This window comes from Marmota marmota, unplaced genomic scaffold, assembly GCF_001458135.2.
Source record: "Marmota marmota marmota unplaced genomic scaffold, marMar, whole genome shotgun sequence".
In the NCBI taxonomy this organism is placed as follows: Eukaryota; Metazoa; Chordata; class Mammalia; order Rodentia; family Sciuridae; genus Marmota; species Marmota marmota.
Window position 1 is genome coordinate 8,512,272 of NW_026000242.1, and position 17,896 is coordinate 8,530,167.

At 37.2% G+C, this 17,896-nt stretch overlaps 1 protein-coding gene across 10 annotated transcripts in view; it reads left to right on the forward strand.

The window, feature by feature from the left end:
* Cadm1 (cell adhesion molecule 1) overlaps positions 1–17,896 on the forward strand; it is a 326,958-nt gene that overhangs the window by 170,173 nt on the left and 138,889 nt on the right. The gene's annotated exons all lie outside the window — the stretch shown is intronic.

Here is a 17,896-nt window from a genome sequence, read left to right on the forward strand (position 1 = left end):
TCTTCTTTGAAACAGCCTTCTAACTTATCTCTGCCCCTCCCTCCCTGTTTCCCTGGTTTCTCCAGAACCAGTCTTCTTTTTTCCCTCCCATTCCTTGTTCTGTCCTTGTTTTCTATAGTGAGAAGGGGAAGAGGGAGGAGGCTGACAACCACCTTCAAATGCCTGCTTTTGCACTCTGTCCAGAAATAATCAGCTGGTTCCATAATGGTCGCACTTGACCTGGAGATTTCCTTACTCGGTATTCTTTGAGAATTTTCCAATCTAGGTTTTTCCCCCTCATCTCTTCCCCCACTACTCACACTCTTAAGCAACTGGATATTGTTAGAAGGCCCCACCCAATCTGGGGCAGTTTGATCAATAAATGTGCGTTTAATAAAGGAATTTATCAGATTTGTCCCACTCAGCCTGATGAGGGGATCCTTACAACTGTATAGAAGAACAAAGGCCTATATTTCATTTTAGTTACATCTGATCATCTCAACTAGCTTTGTCTATGTGGATATTTGTGTGTCAACTGATAGTGTTCAGAAATTGGGACCTTCCTAACTTTGTTCTTCCTGAAAATTACCCTTTTTATGCTCATTTTTTTCCCTTACAGGTACAGTCTTGATAAAGTCTTGATAACAAATTTCCCCAGATATTTACCCTTTGTGAGTTAGGAACTGGACTGTGTGAATGCTTTTTTTCTTATTTCTAAGCTGTGAGTGATATTTATTTATTTTATTTTTGTCAGTTGGTTGCATGGTTCATGAATTCTTTATTACAGTAGGAGTCATCAATTGGATGAAGAATCATTGAAATTGTAAGTTTAGGACATTAGTTGGAATAACCTGAACAATGTGCTTACCTTTTGGGCCCTTAATTTAATTTAAAATTAAATGAGTCTTATGATGGCAAGCTTCACAGATCTGCCTGCAGGGCTTTCGGAATGGAAATGTGTCTCTGTGTGGGAGGCTCTTTTGTTTAGTTGGATAGGCTAGAAAATCTTTGCTTAAAAACACTCATTGTTTAGAGAGCATAAATAACTGAACCTACTGTTAGTGAGAAGTTTCATTTGAGACTGAACCACTGACTTCCAAGAATACAGCAGAGTGAGTGGAAGTGCTTCGAACAATGTCTTCCTTATTTCCTTTAAAATACCCATGAAATTGTATGAAAAGGAAACAAATCCCCAGAACCACAGTGAGTATCAGGCATTGAGCCCATTCTAGTTTCTGGAAGGAATTTTTGCATTCTTTCCCGTGGTTGAAATCAGACTGAGTTGCTCCTTCTTCAGCAACCCGCATCTCAGCCTGATGGCTCCTCCCAATTGCCCATTTTTGTTGGCCTCCTGCTCTCCAGTACTGGCCTGTGTTTCTTTTTGTTCATCTCTAGTGCTGCTGATTGTTTTAGCTGATTTGCTCAAGAGCTTCTAATGGCGCCTAACACCCCCCCCTCCCCCTGTGTACGCCTCTTTTCTTTCTTCCTCAGCTTCTTTCTGGGATGCGGGGACTCCTTGCTCCCAGGCAAGTTCTAGGCTGCTCTGTGACCTTAATTACTTTGAAGTGAAGAATCAGAATTTGCACTTGTTACCCATCCGAGGGCTTTGCTTTGGACACTATGACATCTACAAATACCTCTTTATAATCAGTCACTAGCATACAATTTTATTGTCTCTTTCATTAAACTTTTAAGCTTCCTAAGAGTGGGGAAGGAAGAGTTGGGGCTTGGAGGTAGAGTTATTCTCATGGATTCCCCAATACCAAGATCAGTGCCTAGCACACAGTAAGCATTGTAGAGATTTGTCCACTCATTAGTGAAACTGAATTGCTGGAAAGGACTTTAAGCAATCCTCAAGTGTGGTAGGCACTGAGGACCAAGGTCAATGTGCTAAAGCTCAAGGATATAAAAAAGAAACCAAGTCATGTGTTCTAGATGAATAATTGTTCTAGATGAATAATTAAAATCCTACAGCTCTAAAGCAAAGAAGTTGTAAGAGCTGCAGCAAAACCTTTCTGAAATAGATTTGCTTTATGAAACAAAATTAGAAAATCTCTGCCTTGTAAATTAAGTAAGACACCTAAAGAAGCTGCATCTAGTAAATGAGAATTTAGAAGAGGATATAATGAAATGAAAACTATAACAGGTAAAATAAATCTTCATTGTAAATAAAAAACAGTCTTTATTTTAAAAACCCTGCCAGTAGTAGAGGATAGCTTCAGGAAAATGCCCAGAATGCAAACAGAGTAGTCTGAAAAGATACAGATCCAACCTCCAAGTGACGGGGATAAATGTGGAAGATGGAGCAAAACAAATGAACCAACTATGATAAATACTGGAGGAGCATTTTTCAGGTCCAAAAGAGATCTGATCTTGGGTATTGATAGACCACACCCCATGCCCAGCAGATTCAAATTACAAATTAACATTGAACGATATTGACTTGTTTTGTCTTTAAACTAGAAAACTGATTGGTACATTAAGGAAAATAAAAATGCTAAATTACTAGTCTTTCATTAAAAGAAGACTAAAGTGATCTTTTTGGGTTACATTGACAAGATACATAGTGGTTGAAAGTTTAGTAAAAGTTTTATAACTAATAAAAGTGAAAAAATAGAATGGCTATAAAAATCAATACAGAAACCAGAATCAAATAAAACACCATAATCCCATCCAGCTACAGAAAAACAAAACAGTTCCACATTCCTCTGTCTATAGGCCCACATCTATATCTCATTAACACATCCCATAAAATATATGACAACTTTCATAGGGACTTTTTAGTCTACTAGAAGCCCCCCACCCCAAAAAAAAAGAGAGATTGGATTTGGAAATATAAATCATATGTATGTAACATATCTAAATAATATTTAATGAATTTGATTTAAACGTTATATAGCACTCCTTTCAAACAACTGTGTGACACAGGCAGGCACCAGAATTTAGCACCTAAATTCACATAAAGTGTTTCCTTGTTTTTTGTTTTTTCCCAAAAGCATGTGATCCAACTCCTATGGTATGTGGTACGCACTAAATAAATGTTTGTTGAGGAATGAATAAAGACTTGTAACTTAACTAGCTATCTACTGGAAAGATGTAATTTCATCTATAAACAGTAACTTTTAAATAATTGTACTGTTTCTTCCCTATTTTATAAGAGAGAGGGAGAGAAAAATGTACTCGGAAATCTGGAGAAAACATCTGCCATGATGTAAGAAATGGAGGAAATGTCCAGATAAGCATGTGGTAATGAACATGGTGGTAAATGCTGGGGAAGGCAGAAATCAGAAGGGACTTCAATGAGTCCTAATTTTTAGGTTCTTAAGAGGTTAATTGAGAATGTTCTTCTGAAAGTCTCCATATCAGAAAGATTTGGCCAATCTGGTGAAAAGTAGAGGTCAACTGAAGTGATTAAGCAGCTCAAAAAATCAACTCAAAGGAGAGTTTAGTATATAATTTGGAAAAAGAATTTGAATCTCTCAAAAGTCCAGGGAAACAGAGGATAATTTAGAATGATTTGGAGAGCTGTAAGGCTAGCTGATGACATAAAATTGGGCAGAAAAAAATACTCATTGAGTGTAAGACAGTTCTTAATAGGCAAATTAAAGAACTATATAGCATTTCAAGAAAGTAGCAAAGATGTTTTGATAAAATTGAAAGATAATAGCTAGTACTCACTGTGTATCCAACACACTCTATGTATCCCTTCGTTTCATCTACTCAGTAACCTGTGAAATGGGTACTAACATTATCATTGTTTTACAAGCAAGGACATTGAGCCTGTCAGGAGGTTAGAAGGAAGTAGTGTGTTGTATTTCTAACCCTGTCCCAGAGCTCAGTCCAGTCATACTTTCCTGCCTTTCAAACCAGGCAACTGGCTATGAAAAGGTGTGATGTACAGGAATTTGAGTAACCCAACTGATTTTACATATTCTAGCTAGGTTATCCAAATAAGGCATTTTAATTAAGTTTAAAAAAATTAAATAAAATAAGCTACTGTATTCCATTCAAAGTGTTTTTTTGTTTAGTTTTCTGGGTGAATGAATCCTTGCAGGGGGGGAAAATGACTTACATATGAGAAGGCTTTCTTAGTACAGATGTAAAATAGGTACAAAGCTCCTGGACCCAACAAGAGTGAGCAAGTGTGGTTCTTCCTTCAGCAACTCTCCTGACACCCTCCCCCACACCCAGGCACTGGGAATTGAATCCGGGGCATGTACCACTGAGCTACATCCCTAGTCTCTTATTAAGTTTTTATTTTGAGACAGGATCTCACTAAGGGCCTCACCAAGTTGCTAAGGCTGGCCTGGAACTGGTCATCCTCCTGCCTTCAGGAGGATCTATTGGGGATCCTCCAGCTTCCCCAATAGAAGGGATTATAGGCTGCACTGCCACACCCAACTCTTTAAGCCAGAAAGTTGGCTCCATAGTGGGTATAGATTGAAGACAGACTTGGGTTGAATTGCTCTTCTTTCATTTGCTTATTACTTCAACTACATTGTGTAATGTCTCCAGGGATAACAAAACCACTCAACTTATGGGTGGAGAATTTGATATGGTAGCATTTATGTAGAGATAGTATGCATGTATGCAAATAAGGTAGTGTGAATGTAAAGTTGATATGTGCATAACAGCATGTATATGAAAATAGCACATTATTATACACACATATATGAAACGCTTAGCTCAGAGTGTGGCACATATGCGTATTTAATATTAGCTGACATTATTGTTCAGATACAGTCCTGATGTAAATACTTTAAAAGGCATTGCAAAGTGGTATTTTAAAATGGTAAGTTTTAGAAAAGATTTTAATGTTGTACAGTCCTCCCAGATAACATATTTAATGCTAAAATTTTAACCTCTGTGTACCCTTTTCACAATTTGGGAACGTACAGAATGCTTTGTTTTAAAGGCAGTAGTTTGTTCACTGAAAATGCAGCTTCTGACAAATTCAGTGGTTGCTGAGCTCTAATATGTTAGCAGGCAGAAGCATGCTTTTAATATTCATCATCTTTAAGTGCTACCAACTGACATTCAGTACTAAATGTGCAGATATGGGTGCTGAGCAAAACAGCTAGGAAGAGGACTTGCTAATTTGTATTCTAGATGGAAATCTTAAATTAGTTTCCAAGATTTTTAAATGGATTTTTAAATGCTGGGCACATAGGAGATTGAGTTCATATTAATATTTATAAGGTTTGAGAGATATTTAGTGAAATATTTGTATAATTTAATTTTGGTCATAATCAAGTAGGAAACCATAACAAGAAGGACATTGTACTTTAGTTTGGTGGCACTTTTGTGGTTCATTGTTAGGAATATCTTTCTGGAAAAGCTCTGAACAACCTAGATATGCTAAAAGCCCTCCACTCAGAAGTCAGAGGTTATCTGTGTATAAATTTCTTGAGTTGGACCGTTTTATGTTAATTTCGCTTACGTTAATTAATTTAGAGATCAGGATTGATAATGATTTTTTAAAAAACATTTATTGACAGTTCTGCAGAATTCTATAATCTAGCTGCTTTTATATTCTTTATTATACAGAACAGCTCTGTTGGTTCACAGAAATCCTGCTTCCTGTAGTTTTGCTTAGGGCTAATTGAGTTTAATGTAGTTTTGTGTGCAGAAGGTATTGACTTGTGCATAGTATTTAATTTGTGTAAATATGTGTGTATGTAATGTTTTGCCCCTCTGAGTTTTATTTTAAATGTAACCCTTGAAACTGGGATAATAGAAATTCTTAGCTCAGGCCTGCTAGCAATTGCAGGTGCCAACGGTTTAAACTGCTGTAGAAATACAATTATGAGCAGCCAAGAGCAAATCTTGTTTTAAGGTCCATGTGTAATGAATGCCTGTTAGTATCATAGAATACAATTAAAAAGAGGTTTACCTCTCCTAAGCTGTGATTGGTTCTTTCTGATGGAAATGTAGAGTCCCATGAGTAGAATGTGTATTCAGCTCTCAGTGATTTAGACACCAGTGAGCCTGGCATGCTGCAGGCTTGGATAAATTCAGGGCAGTTATAGTCAGGCAGAGATGGGAAAAGACTGAAAGATTAATGAGGGAGCTTAAAACAAAGCTTCAAAAACGAGAGCAATGCACTGCTTGGTCTTATGTAATTGTGCCGAATAGAAGTCAGTCTTGGCTGCTGTTGTTTAAAAATTTTAGAAGGTTGGCAGCAAATATTTGTTTGTTATAAAAATCGGATCTAGATGATGCTAGTGAAAACCTGGGACAAACTATCTAACTTGTGCTTACCCATTGTCTGCCCTCAGAGACTCACCCTTCTCTTCATCCACCTTTTATTCCAGTTTGACCAAGCCTCTGTCTCCTCACTACCCGCAATGGCTTCTTTTTTTGGCAGGGACCTTTGGCAAAGTAATCCAAATTACTGTTGATTACCTGTGGCAATTGTGTCTGGTTGATGGCATTAAATAGCAGTTCTGTAACATTTCTTCTGTAGAAACTAACTTAAGGGACCCTAATGGTTTTAAAATGCTCTTTTACCTTTGAAAATCCTTTTAATAGATGCTCTAATGAACCTTCCATTTATGTGGTGGACATAGTTGAGCTCTGCAGTGAAGCTAGTCATACTGTTAATGTGAGGCTGGGCACTTAAAGGGAAAAAGCAGCTCATAAATAACGCGGTGCAGGTGAATCAGTTCTGAAATCTAGACCTTGCCAATACCAGTGAAGAAGAGCTGCCTTGAAAGAGAAATTGCCAACTCACAAGCAAATTCTTCAGCACTTCAATGTAGACACACAAACCAGCCTTTTAACTTGCTTTCTCTGATTCTTCTTCAAGGAGTTTGGCGCCACCTACAGGAAACAGGAAACACAATAACTGGTTCAGCTCCCTCTGAAGCACCTGGGTTCTCCCATTGGTCATTCCTCATCTTTAGTTTTTATAAATTTGATCACTTGTTCAACATACAGTATTTATCAAACTTCTTGGCCATGGAATAAGGCTAAGCTCTATGGGAAAAAAAGGTTACATCTGTACTAGCTGTTTGGCAGGAGATTCCTCACCCTTAATTGCTTTTTAAGGTCTCTGTCTGTTTCTGCTGTCATGCACCTTTTCCATGGACACACCAACCAGAGAGAGCAGAGTTATCGATTTGGGGCCAGGGAGTATAGAGCATGTAAGGTACCGCTGACTTCTTCACAGTTTTGCTTTCCTTTGTTTCTTGTGCAGAGTGTGGCATCCAGATCATCATTATTATTGTAGACATTGTGTATTTGTTTTGTTTCTATTTGTATTCTTTGGAGAGAAATGTTAGAAAGTTAAAAAGCTTATAGAGTAAAGAGAGTTCAAGATGCATGATTCAGTTCAGAGATGTCTAAAGAAAAGCACGTGATCACTCTTACAGGTGCATTAAGAATGTTGAAGAGATAATGAGAATCAATTATTTTCATTCATTAGCCTCTCATAACTATATCACTGAATTAAATTCCCCATTGTTCCTAACTAGTGATTTGGCTTGAAAGGAGTTAAGAACAATGTAGGGTTTTGCTCCTTGCTATTGAATGACTGAAGTTTCCTTTTCCCACTAGCACCTCTCATCCAGACCCTTTCCTGAACTCTGTTCATGCATCCAGCTGGGTTCTTTGTATGGTTCTCCCCTTGCCTGTCCTGCACCACAGACCTACTATTCTAGATCAAATCTTTTGTGGATCACCTGAGATTGATCTTACTTTTTTCCTTTTTCATAACTCTTCCTTTAAAAGAGCAATGAAAACCACTTGCCACATGACTGGTCCTCTTTCAGCATGTTTATATTCTGTTTTTGTTCTCCTCCTCCCTCTGCTTCTAGGCAAATGACATCATAATTCATTCACTGTTCTGGCAAATAATTATCTTCAGTCCAAATCAGTCTAGTTCTGATTTTTACCTCTGTAACATTTCTGAATTTCCTTGTTCTGAAACTGAGTTTATCCTTAGTTCTCTTTACTATCATTCCATCCTCTTGAATTTTCTGTAATTCAGCCTCTTCCGAGTCATTTGTCTTATTCAGAAATTCTTGCTAGTTGACTTCCAGTAGATGTGGGAAATAGGCTATTGGCTAGAAAGAGCTATCTTGTCAGGTGCAATTTCACCCATCCTCTTACTCCCAATGTTAAATGGCACTATGGAATTCACAGCCTTTCTATTTTTAGACATTTGCATTAGTCTTTATTTAAACATCAAAAGGAACCTGAGGGTAAGAAAATATATTAGTTGTTTGATGGGAAATGTCACATTGGTGTTGAAAGAGTCCAAATGTAATATTTCATATATTTCCACCAAATGATTGATTAAAAGTTGCTCAAAATAAAAGTGCATTTCCCCTAAGAGGATAATTGCACAGCAAACAGCCACATAAAAAGATGCTCAACATCATTGGTCACTAGGAAAATGCAAATGAAAACCCCAGTTAGATAACACTTCGTACTCATTGGAATGGGTAAAATTTAAAAAGATAACCCATAATAAGTGTTGGCAAAGATGTGAAAAAAATGGATCCTCATACATTGTTAGTGGGAATGTAATACGGTGCAGACAGTTTGGAAACTGCTTGACAGTTCCTCAAAGTGTTATAGAGTTATCAAATGATCCGGCAGTTCTACTCCTGGCTGTATACCCAAGAGAATTAAAACACATGCCTATACAGACATTTACATGAATGTTCATAACAGCATTATTCATAATAACCAAAAATAAAAACAATCCAAATGTCCATTAGTTGACAATTGGTTAAATAATACGGGGACTATACATACAACAGAATACTATACAGCCATTAAAAATAAAGTAGTACTACTTGCTATAACATGGACAAACTTTGATAATATGCTAAATAAAAGAAGCCCAAAGGCTACATACTTTATGATACTATATATATGAAATCTGCATAAAAGACAAAGTTATAGAAAGTAAGTGACTGTTTCCAGGGGCAGGAGAAAGCTGAGCATGACTGCTAATTGAATATGAATTTGTTTTAGGGATGAAGAAAGTGTTCTGAAATTAAGTAGTAAAAGTTGCACAGCTCTGTGAATATCTTAGAATATTCACCAAAACATATACTTCAAATGGGTGGCTTCTGTGTTATTTGAATCATATCTCAATAGACTATTTATGTATGTAAAATGAGGCTATATATAATGAAGTTGTTACCAGCTATGTTAGTCTATATGTGATTCATCTTTGTATCCTCCGAAATATTAAGTGAAGTACCTTGCATATGGTAACCCTTGATAAATGGTTGAAGAACAGGTGAATGAATGAATTAACAAACAGCTTCATAATGTGTGGAAGAATTTTTTTTTGGCAAGTGTTGTGAGAGAAGAGGAAAGAACAATGGCTGAGAATTGAACCTTCTGTCCTTCTATTGAGTCAGGCTGACAGTTCAGCTGTCCTATCATTGATCTGATGTCAGTCTGATAGAATCATGCCACACTTTGACGTCGGCTCGAAGGTACAATTCTTTTTTCTTTTGAGTGACAGGTTGGTAAAATATACTTCAGCAATTGTATGTTATGTGGATAATGCACTATGCCAATGCTCTGTTGTGACCTTTATTTTTATGAGCTGTGAGAATTAAGAACCTACCAGTTTTAGTTTAATTAAGCAGTAAGACACAGCAGATGGTGCATTTGTGGGTGATGATTGCATTCCTCTGGTTCCCTCAAGCAGCGCTCTAACCCTATGGAATGCTTTGCCTACAGTGTCACACCACTGTTGCAAAATTACTGGGAAGACAAACATGTGGTAATGGTGTACTCAGAAAATCTTGGAGGACAATTTATAGCAGGACCTGAAAACCCAAGAAGTTCTAGTAGGTAGCAGCTAATGAAACTAGGAAATTAAGAGGAAGAATCCATGACATTATGGTTGTAGTAGTTTACTACCCATCTTTACTTTCCAATATTTGCAAATAAAGTATATGAAGAGTTTTATTACCCTTGTATTCTTTTGTGTAATCTGGGTCAAACATTAAGAATGCATTGGAATATGATTTGCATGTTTTAAAGTGCTGAGAGAAGATTCAGTAAATAGAGAAGTACTGAATTTATGTCAGATTGTTTTATTATGTTTGCTTTTAGTCACTATGGAGGGCTCAGAGAGTGTCCTACAATATGCATTTTCCCCCAAGTACTGTGTGCTTACTGCTAGCATATTTACTCCAGAGAATGTTAAAAACATACATAAGCAGAGAGAATGTGGAATTAATCCAGTGCTTCTCACCGATCAAGCAACTCTTCAGGAAGAAAACCAATTGTTAAGTAGAATTACTTTCTCTCATTGTTAAGGGACACACTATCTGTCTAGATTCGTTTCCCTTTACTATCTTTGCAAAACTGAATTACTTGAAAGCTGGCATAAAACTTATAATTGCACAATATTTTAGATCCTAATATAATATGCCTCAATTTTTCTCATTAATGCAATATATGAAATCATCAAAATGAAATACATTCACTTACTGGCGGTAATGTTGTTAAAACTATGAACTATGAGGATCCTTTAAAATATAGCAGTGGTCACTTTACATAGAATAATACATTTGTCTCATCTCTCTGCTACGAAGACTAGTTGGGAATTCTAGTTAACTTCATGAACTTCAAAAATAATATTTTAGCAAGAGTATGATTTCTCTTTGGAAAAATCCACATTTTATCTTGAAAAATCTCCCTAAATTCTATAAAGAAACCCTTGATTTTCGCTCCCTCCTTCCCTCGCTTCCCCCTCCCTCTCTTTCTTTCTTTTCTTCTTCCTTTTCCTTTTCTTCTTTCTTCTTCCTCTTCCTTTTTTTTTTTATTTTTTAATTTTTTGGTACTGGAGATTGAATCCAAGGCTTTGTACATATGAGGCAAGCACTCTACCCTTGAGCTGTATTCTTAGTCCCAAGAAACTCTTGATTTTTTAGGATGTTGTTAACCCCAAAACACAAGACTACAATATCTTTTCAGATATTCAACTTAGAGACCCTAATTAAATGAAGCATTTCCCACCAACTCTAGGATACTCCAGTACTTGAAGATAAAACTGAAGGTGGAAATCATAATTTTGCCATTCTTCTTGTAAAAATAAAAGATTATTAACTTTTTAGTTTAACATTAGCCAGTAAACAATATAGAGAAATATCTTAAAAACATCTCTCTGAAATAACTTATTTCAGCCTATAAATTATTAAAGATTTTGATAGGAGATGACAGGGGATATTTTTAGATGGAAAAACACTTCTCTGCAAAATCATTGATATTTCACTTCTTTAAAGAATTAGATTTCCTTATAATTAAAATTTAGAAAAGAAAGAACTAGTTTATTTCCTATTCTCAATACATAGGTAATTTGCCAGTTCTTCAGTAGCTTTGTTTGATTCAAATGTGGTATAGGGCCTCAACAGGAAGTTGAAACTATTCCCAATAATTCTAGGATTGTTGGGATTGAGTTTTCTAAAATTGGTAAATGTGAATTCTCCATCATCTGAATGTGTATCTAATGATAATACCTCCCTTTTATAATGATGCTAATTATTTTGCATTTTTTAAATAAAGGAAATAACAAAATCTGTTAGGATATGTCTAAACCAACTAATCATTGACAGTCTGCATCCTAGCCTTAGCCTCTCTCCTCAGTATTCAAGCCCTTTTGCTAAGATCATAGGATTTAGAATCAAAGACATGCTCTCAGATCCATATGCTACTTATTAAACAGGCAACTGTCATTTAGGAATTCCCAGTGGCTCTAAAAAGAGACCTCTCCCCCTCTCATACACACACTGCCAATAGTGGTTTAAACAATAGTTTGTTTATTTTTTCGATCTAGAAGAAGTCAGGAGATGGGCACTCCAGAGCTAATAGGTGTTCCAAGCCATCTTCAGAAATTCAGCCTCTGACTTTTTCTGCTTCACGGTCATCAGTGGGTGTTTTTATCCTAGAAGTTCTCTTACGAATATCTTATGGTCTAAGATGGAGCTCTAATCCTGTGCAGTTGCATCGTAGGCAGCAAAGAAGACAACAAAGAGCTTTTGGAGAAACAGTTTCTTTTCTAAATCATACAACACTTCCACTGACAGCTCATGACTGGAATGTGAGGGAGGTAGGAAATATTGTCCTTACTGTTGGTGGCTAAAAAAAGGGGGATTCTGTTACCAAGGATGAAGGGAAGAATGAATGTTTGCTAGGCAACTAGCATTCTCTGCCATAGTAACTTTGGGCAATTTTTTGTCTTTAAAAACGGTTGTAAAAATAAAATCTGATTCATGATCCTGTTGTTTTGCATATCATGTAAGTTAATACATCTAATGTATTTAGCACAATGCCTAGAATATAAGAAGTAAGCAATAAATGTTAATTATTATTCTTTGTAGCTATTTCCTAAATGTCTCTAGGTTAATGTCCTATAGACACTTAAAAATGTTCAAATGTATTATGATCCTTATTACATTCTCTTGCTCATCACTTACCTATTTGTACAATCTGGAAACCTCAGAGTAACCTTTGACTATGTCTTTTTTTAACTCTCTGTACCCAACAGTCGCCAGGAATAATTCCACTTTACCAAATTGTTCATGGATTTCTCAAACTCATTCTTCCGTTTCATTGCCACTCTCTGAATTCAAGCTGTCTTCATCCCTTGGCTTCCACAAGTCCCCACTATCTACCAGATAACATCCAAAGGCCTTAAAATTGTACTTGTGTCTTCATGCCATCTGAATGCAGTATTAAAAGCGTTATCTTGATTCAGCCACACCTCCCTAATCCGCAGATCACACATTTCTTGTATTTTAACTTCATTGAAAACGCACTCTTCTCCAAATAGGGCATTGTGACTCCAGCTTCATCTTCAGGGTAAATTTTAATGAAATTTCTAGTTGAAATAAAAAGCAACTAAGCACAGTTGTGTTTCAGCCTGTAATTTTGAATATTGGGTTGTGATTTCTAGAAACTCCTTTGTGACCTTGTTTATGAGGTCAGTAGATAGACAGGTATACTAGTACTCTTCATCTTGCCTGAGAAGCTAGATTTATAAATATGAAAGAACAAAGGACTCTTAAGTAAAAAGAATGGGTGGAGGGGAAATGTCTTTCTAATGGATGGGTTAGTTTGTTCAGCAATTCTCAAGAATAGGTTTAGATCCAGAAACTCATTATTTTTACTTTGCAAGACAATGGCCTTCGTGTAGGTATTTAATGTGGATGGTATGAATGCATTTTGCTTTCAAATTAAAGAAGTAGGAAAGGTTAGCTATACTTTTATTGGTGTGAGTATGTATATGTGTGTATGGAGTGTGTAATGGGATGTATAAAATAATTTCAAAGCCCTCTGATGCAATATTTTGAGACTAAGTTGGTAGTACAATTAAAACATATCTTTGGTCATAGATTACTTGGCCTTATGCCATTTTTGTAGGCAATGTCCTACTTAAATAGCCTGGATTGGCTGAGAAAAATAATTGCTGCTATGAAATAATTTTGCAATTACCACTGTAATTAAGGGCAGTTTGTTAATGAAAGTGCTTGGTGAATAATGACTGCAGGGCACTCCATCTTGCAGCTTCATGCCAGATGATTGGTTCATGTGGTGGAGGCAGTTAGGGAATTAGTGACACAGCTGTCATGGTTACAGGATGGATGTAAATATCCTTTGCAGTTGATGATGAAGAACAGTCATTAGCCTCCTGCCCCTTGGGAACTGGTCAGGAGAACAAAAATAAACTTAACACATGATGGTAAAAGCCATTCCTTATGTCTCCTTTTCTTCAGTATGAACAATTAACATTCTAATAGAAGCTGCAAAGAGCATGTGGATGAGCCCTCTCCACTTTACAGGCATGTTAGTGTGATAAATGTTCCTCCTGGTAGGGCATTGGTTGTTCACAGTTTATAACCACTCTTATTAGCTTATGGGCCAGTTAAAAACTGCTCTTTAGAGACCCACAGGCCCCATTTAAATTTTTCTTGTTCATCTCCAGGTGTTGTGTATTCAGTTTCGACCCTTTAAAGAGTGCCCAAGGATGGATTTTTGCATGCTGTCTGAATGACTGCAGGGCTGAGTAAAGATCAGTTTTCTGGGGTTGGACTTACCTGTCTGTGTAAAATATATACTGTTATGAAAAAGACCGGGAGACTCCAATTTTGCTTTGTGGTTGGAAAGTCATTGTTGAAGGTTGAAGATCCTTTTTTTTCCCCTCTCAAAAATAAGGTGTTTAAGTGTGCTTCATATTTATATTCTTTCCACTTCCTTGGTGTTTTGATGTTGTTTTTCATTGTAAATTTGATTAAGCAATCTTTTGTGGAGTAATTTCATAACATGCATACACTATGGTTTTGCATTGAGTTGCTCGTGATCTGCAACTCATTAACTTTTGCTGACTAGGAAGTTGGTTTAGCATGTTGGGTTTTCTTTCACTTTATCTTGCTATATAGTCATTTTATTCTTTGTTAAAAAAATTAAACAGAAGTGAACCATTCTCAAGGAACTTAACCATGGCTTCTCATACTGTCCAACATGCTGAATCTCTCCTTAGGACCCAAAAGAAAGATTGTTCATGTGCCTGTCCATACATTAGAGGTGGCTGGGTAGCCTCATTAAAGGAACAGAACATTTTTCTGGGGAATAGCTGAAAATGACTATGATGTTAACATATAGGTTTTAGGATGAGTTTATTGCTCCTATACCCCAGTAAGATTCCCTGCATCTGCTTAATGCTGCTTTGGTGTCTATGTCTCTACTTGGCTTTAGCAAGAAGTGGTGCCAGATGGAAGGGATGGAAATTCTGCCTTAGAAATATCATACTCTGTGGTCCAAACCTCTGCTTCTTCTTTTTTCTCTTCTTTGGTAGTCACAGAGAGAATGAAAAATATCAACAAGCTTGGGGAAGAGAACCTTGTTCAGATATTTGAATGCTTATTTTGCTACTGAGTCATTCAATCTCCCAAGATGAACACCTTTCTCAATGGCCACAGATAAGTTACCTTGGAGATTTTCCTAGCTAACTTGTGATCAGACATTGTAGGATGCAAGTTAGTCTGAGCGTATGGTTTAGTATCAAAGACTTGTACTCAGATCCAAAGTAGTCTGCTTACTATATGGATGACTATCATTTAGGTGACTCTCTAAAAGCCAAATAATCTGGAAAAACTCATGTACTGAATATTAAATATATATATATACACACACACACACACACACACACATATATATATATTTATACATATATTTATATGCAGACATATAAACATATATACCCCTTAGTGCAATGAATGACGACTTCCATTTGGATGATGGGGATTAATCTTAGGCTTGGTCATGGCAGGCAAAATTATCTGGGTTCCAGAAGAATGTTACTTTCCAGGGACTCTTCACAGAGCACCTGAACACAGGAGGAGCTTTATGTATGGCTTTACATTAAATGAATGTGGATGAGCAAGTAGAGAAAAGTGTGCTAGAAATCTCTCTCCCAGAAATATGAAAATGGAACTATATTATTATTCCGTTTTTGGCATAAGTATGGGCTTTTGTAGTAGGTCTAGATAACTAAAATAGGAAAGGAAAATACGATTGTGTTTTTAATTGGTATTGCTCCAGGAAGGGGGACTGAGGAACCTTTTCCGCTTCAGGAGAGATGTGACATGCTGCAGTATTTAGATGTTCAGTGTATGTTCTCATTTGTGTATTGTTGGATGGCATTTTTTTTTTAATTTTTATTTTTGGCTAAACATATGAGATTTGTGTTTAATTGTTTTCCAAGGCAACTACACAGGCACTCTTCATAAAGTATATTTAAAGAGGCCCTGTAAGATTTTAGGAGGTGGCTCTATCAGCTCTATAGTCTGCAAGGAGAGGGAAAGAACTATTTCTGACCATGGCTGAGCATTTGGGATTCCCAAGTAAAATAGTGTCGGTTGGTTCTCATGCGGATTTCTGAGCCAGTGTGGACAAGAACTGGAGCCCCACTTTTGCATATAACCACTCTCATGGAGTTTCTCTTCTTCCTTAGGACGAGTCAAAAACTTCATAGTTCTCCACAACATCAACAAATCATATCCCATTCTGTCCTACTGCCGTCCTTTCTGTCAAAGCCACGCTAATTATAAGAATTGAGCGTAAGTTTGTGCTGTTTAATAGGTTTGGGTTTAGTTTTGCCTCAGTGGGAAGACATTCGATTAAAAGAGTCCTTTTTTTCCCTCCTCCTCCCTCCTTTTTCTTTTGGTAGAACAGTTAGTAAAGGCGTAGGAAATTGATTCCAGTGTCACAAAGGACGTTTCTGACAGGAAGGTACTTTGAAATGATTCAAGGCATCTGTTTCTCTTGCATATGCCCAGCACTGCTGAGAGCTGTACCTAAATTAAACTGTTTAACGTGTCAACTCTGAATCTGATCACAATTTACATCCCAGTAGCTTGGCTGGAATTTTTAACATTTCATGAACTTCCTCCCCTAATTTACGAAACAAGTTCTTGCTCAAAGTGACCATTTGTTCTAGATGCCAATATGTCATGGTCAGAATTGATTTAGCTTTAGAAGTTATTTGTTTTTGTATGGTCGCTTTGCCTATAAAACGAAATAATCTCTCCAGTTTTGATTTCTCCTGGCAGGGTTGTGGGTGGTTGTTCAGCGGGCATTTTTGTTACTGTTTCTCTTCCACTGGTGCTGTGGCTGTCGTATAGGCCAACTCCAGAAATTCCAGTTTTAAGAGTTCCTAAGCACAAGAATTATGTGCACTGTGTTTATTACCACATCCATGACATCCAGCATAGTACCTCAGAGGCACTTAAAGTAACTCTTTCATAAGTGAATGGGGAGTGAGCACTTCCAGGCGACCATACACAGGCTTAGTCACAGACTCTTGACTCGGAGGCCTCACTGGTCGACCCTTCTCATGTTTCTTAGAAGTTAGCAAGGTTCGCTTCTATTAATTATAGTAAGACATGTCCTTTGAATTTGAAGGGCAGGAGCAATTATTTTTGGGGTGTGAACTTCTTATATTCATGGAAGAAATAATTCACTGTGGATGAGAAGAAAAAATAACTATGTCAATGCATATAGAAACTTGAGCTCATTGACCATTCTTCTTTCCTCCAGTGTCCATCCATATTCTCTTACACAGTATTTGCCAGTGAGCTTTGAGTAGAGAATCAGAGGAGAAGGCTTCTATTCTTACCCTTCCCCGTATTAATGTGTCTACACCCAACAAAGATGGCTATGATGTTGTTTGTACAGGACTATCCTGGGGAACTAGTGCCTCAGAGGACTTCCATGGTTGACCTTGAGCAGGCCACTTATGATCAGTCAGCTGAGAACATTATCTATGATATTGCTCTCAGTGCCTTTCATCTCTATCAGTACTTCTCTGGGACTATGTTAATGTTCATAGAAAATGTGAGATTTACAGTAGTTTGAATATTTTGACATTTTATTTCCTGCCCTTTCTGGTCTAGTGTAGGCGTTCCATGTCTGGTTGGCTTGTCTCCACCCAGTCGTTCAGTGGCTGAGGCAAGTGGTGGTGGCTCTGCCACCTTCTGTGTTTAGCTTCTGGAGTCACTTTGGCCGCACCATTTCAGTTTCCCAAAAGGGGGGAAGAGAAAGTAGAGGAGGAAAGCCTTCTCTGTAGGCACCGGGCTAGAAATGCACACATCACTTCTGCTCAACTGGGATAGAACTTGGATACCTACCTGACCAACCAGATGCAAGGAAGAGTAGGAAATAGAGTTGTAGGCCAGCCTTGTTCCAGGCTTGATGGAACAAAGAGAATGGACTTAGAGGGCAGTTTGCCTCTTGTACCTTAGGCTTCTCCTAACCAATTAACTGTCTAGCAGCTTTGTTTCATAAAGTTTTACAGTTGATCTTAGACTTTAAATAATAGCTAGCACTGTGTATTATGATTATTTCCCTCTTTAGTTTATTTGGGCCCAAATTATTTATAAAG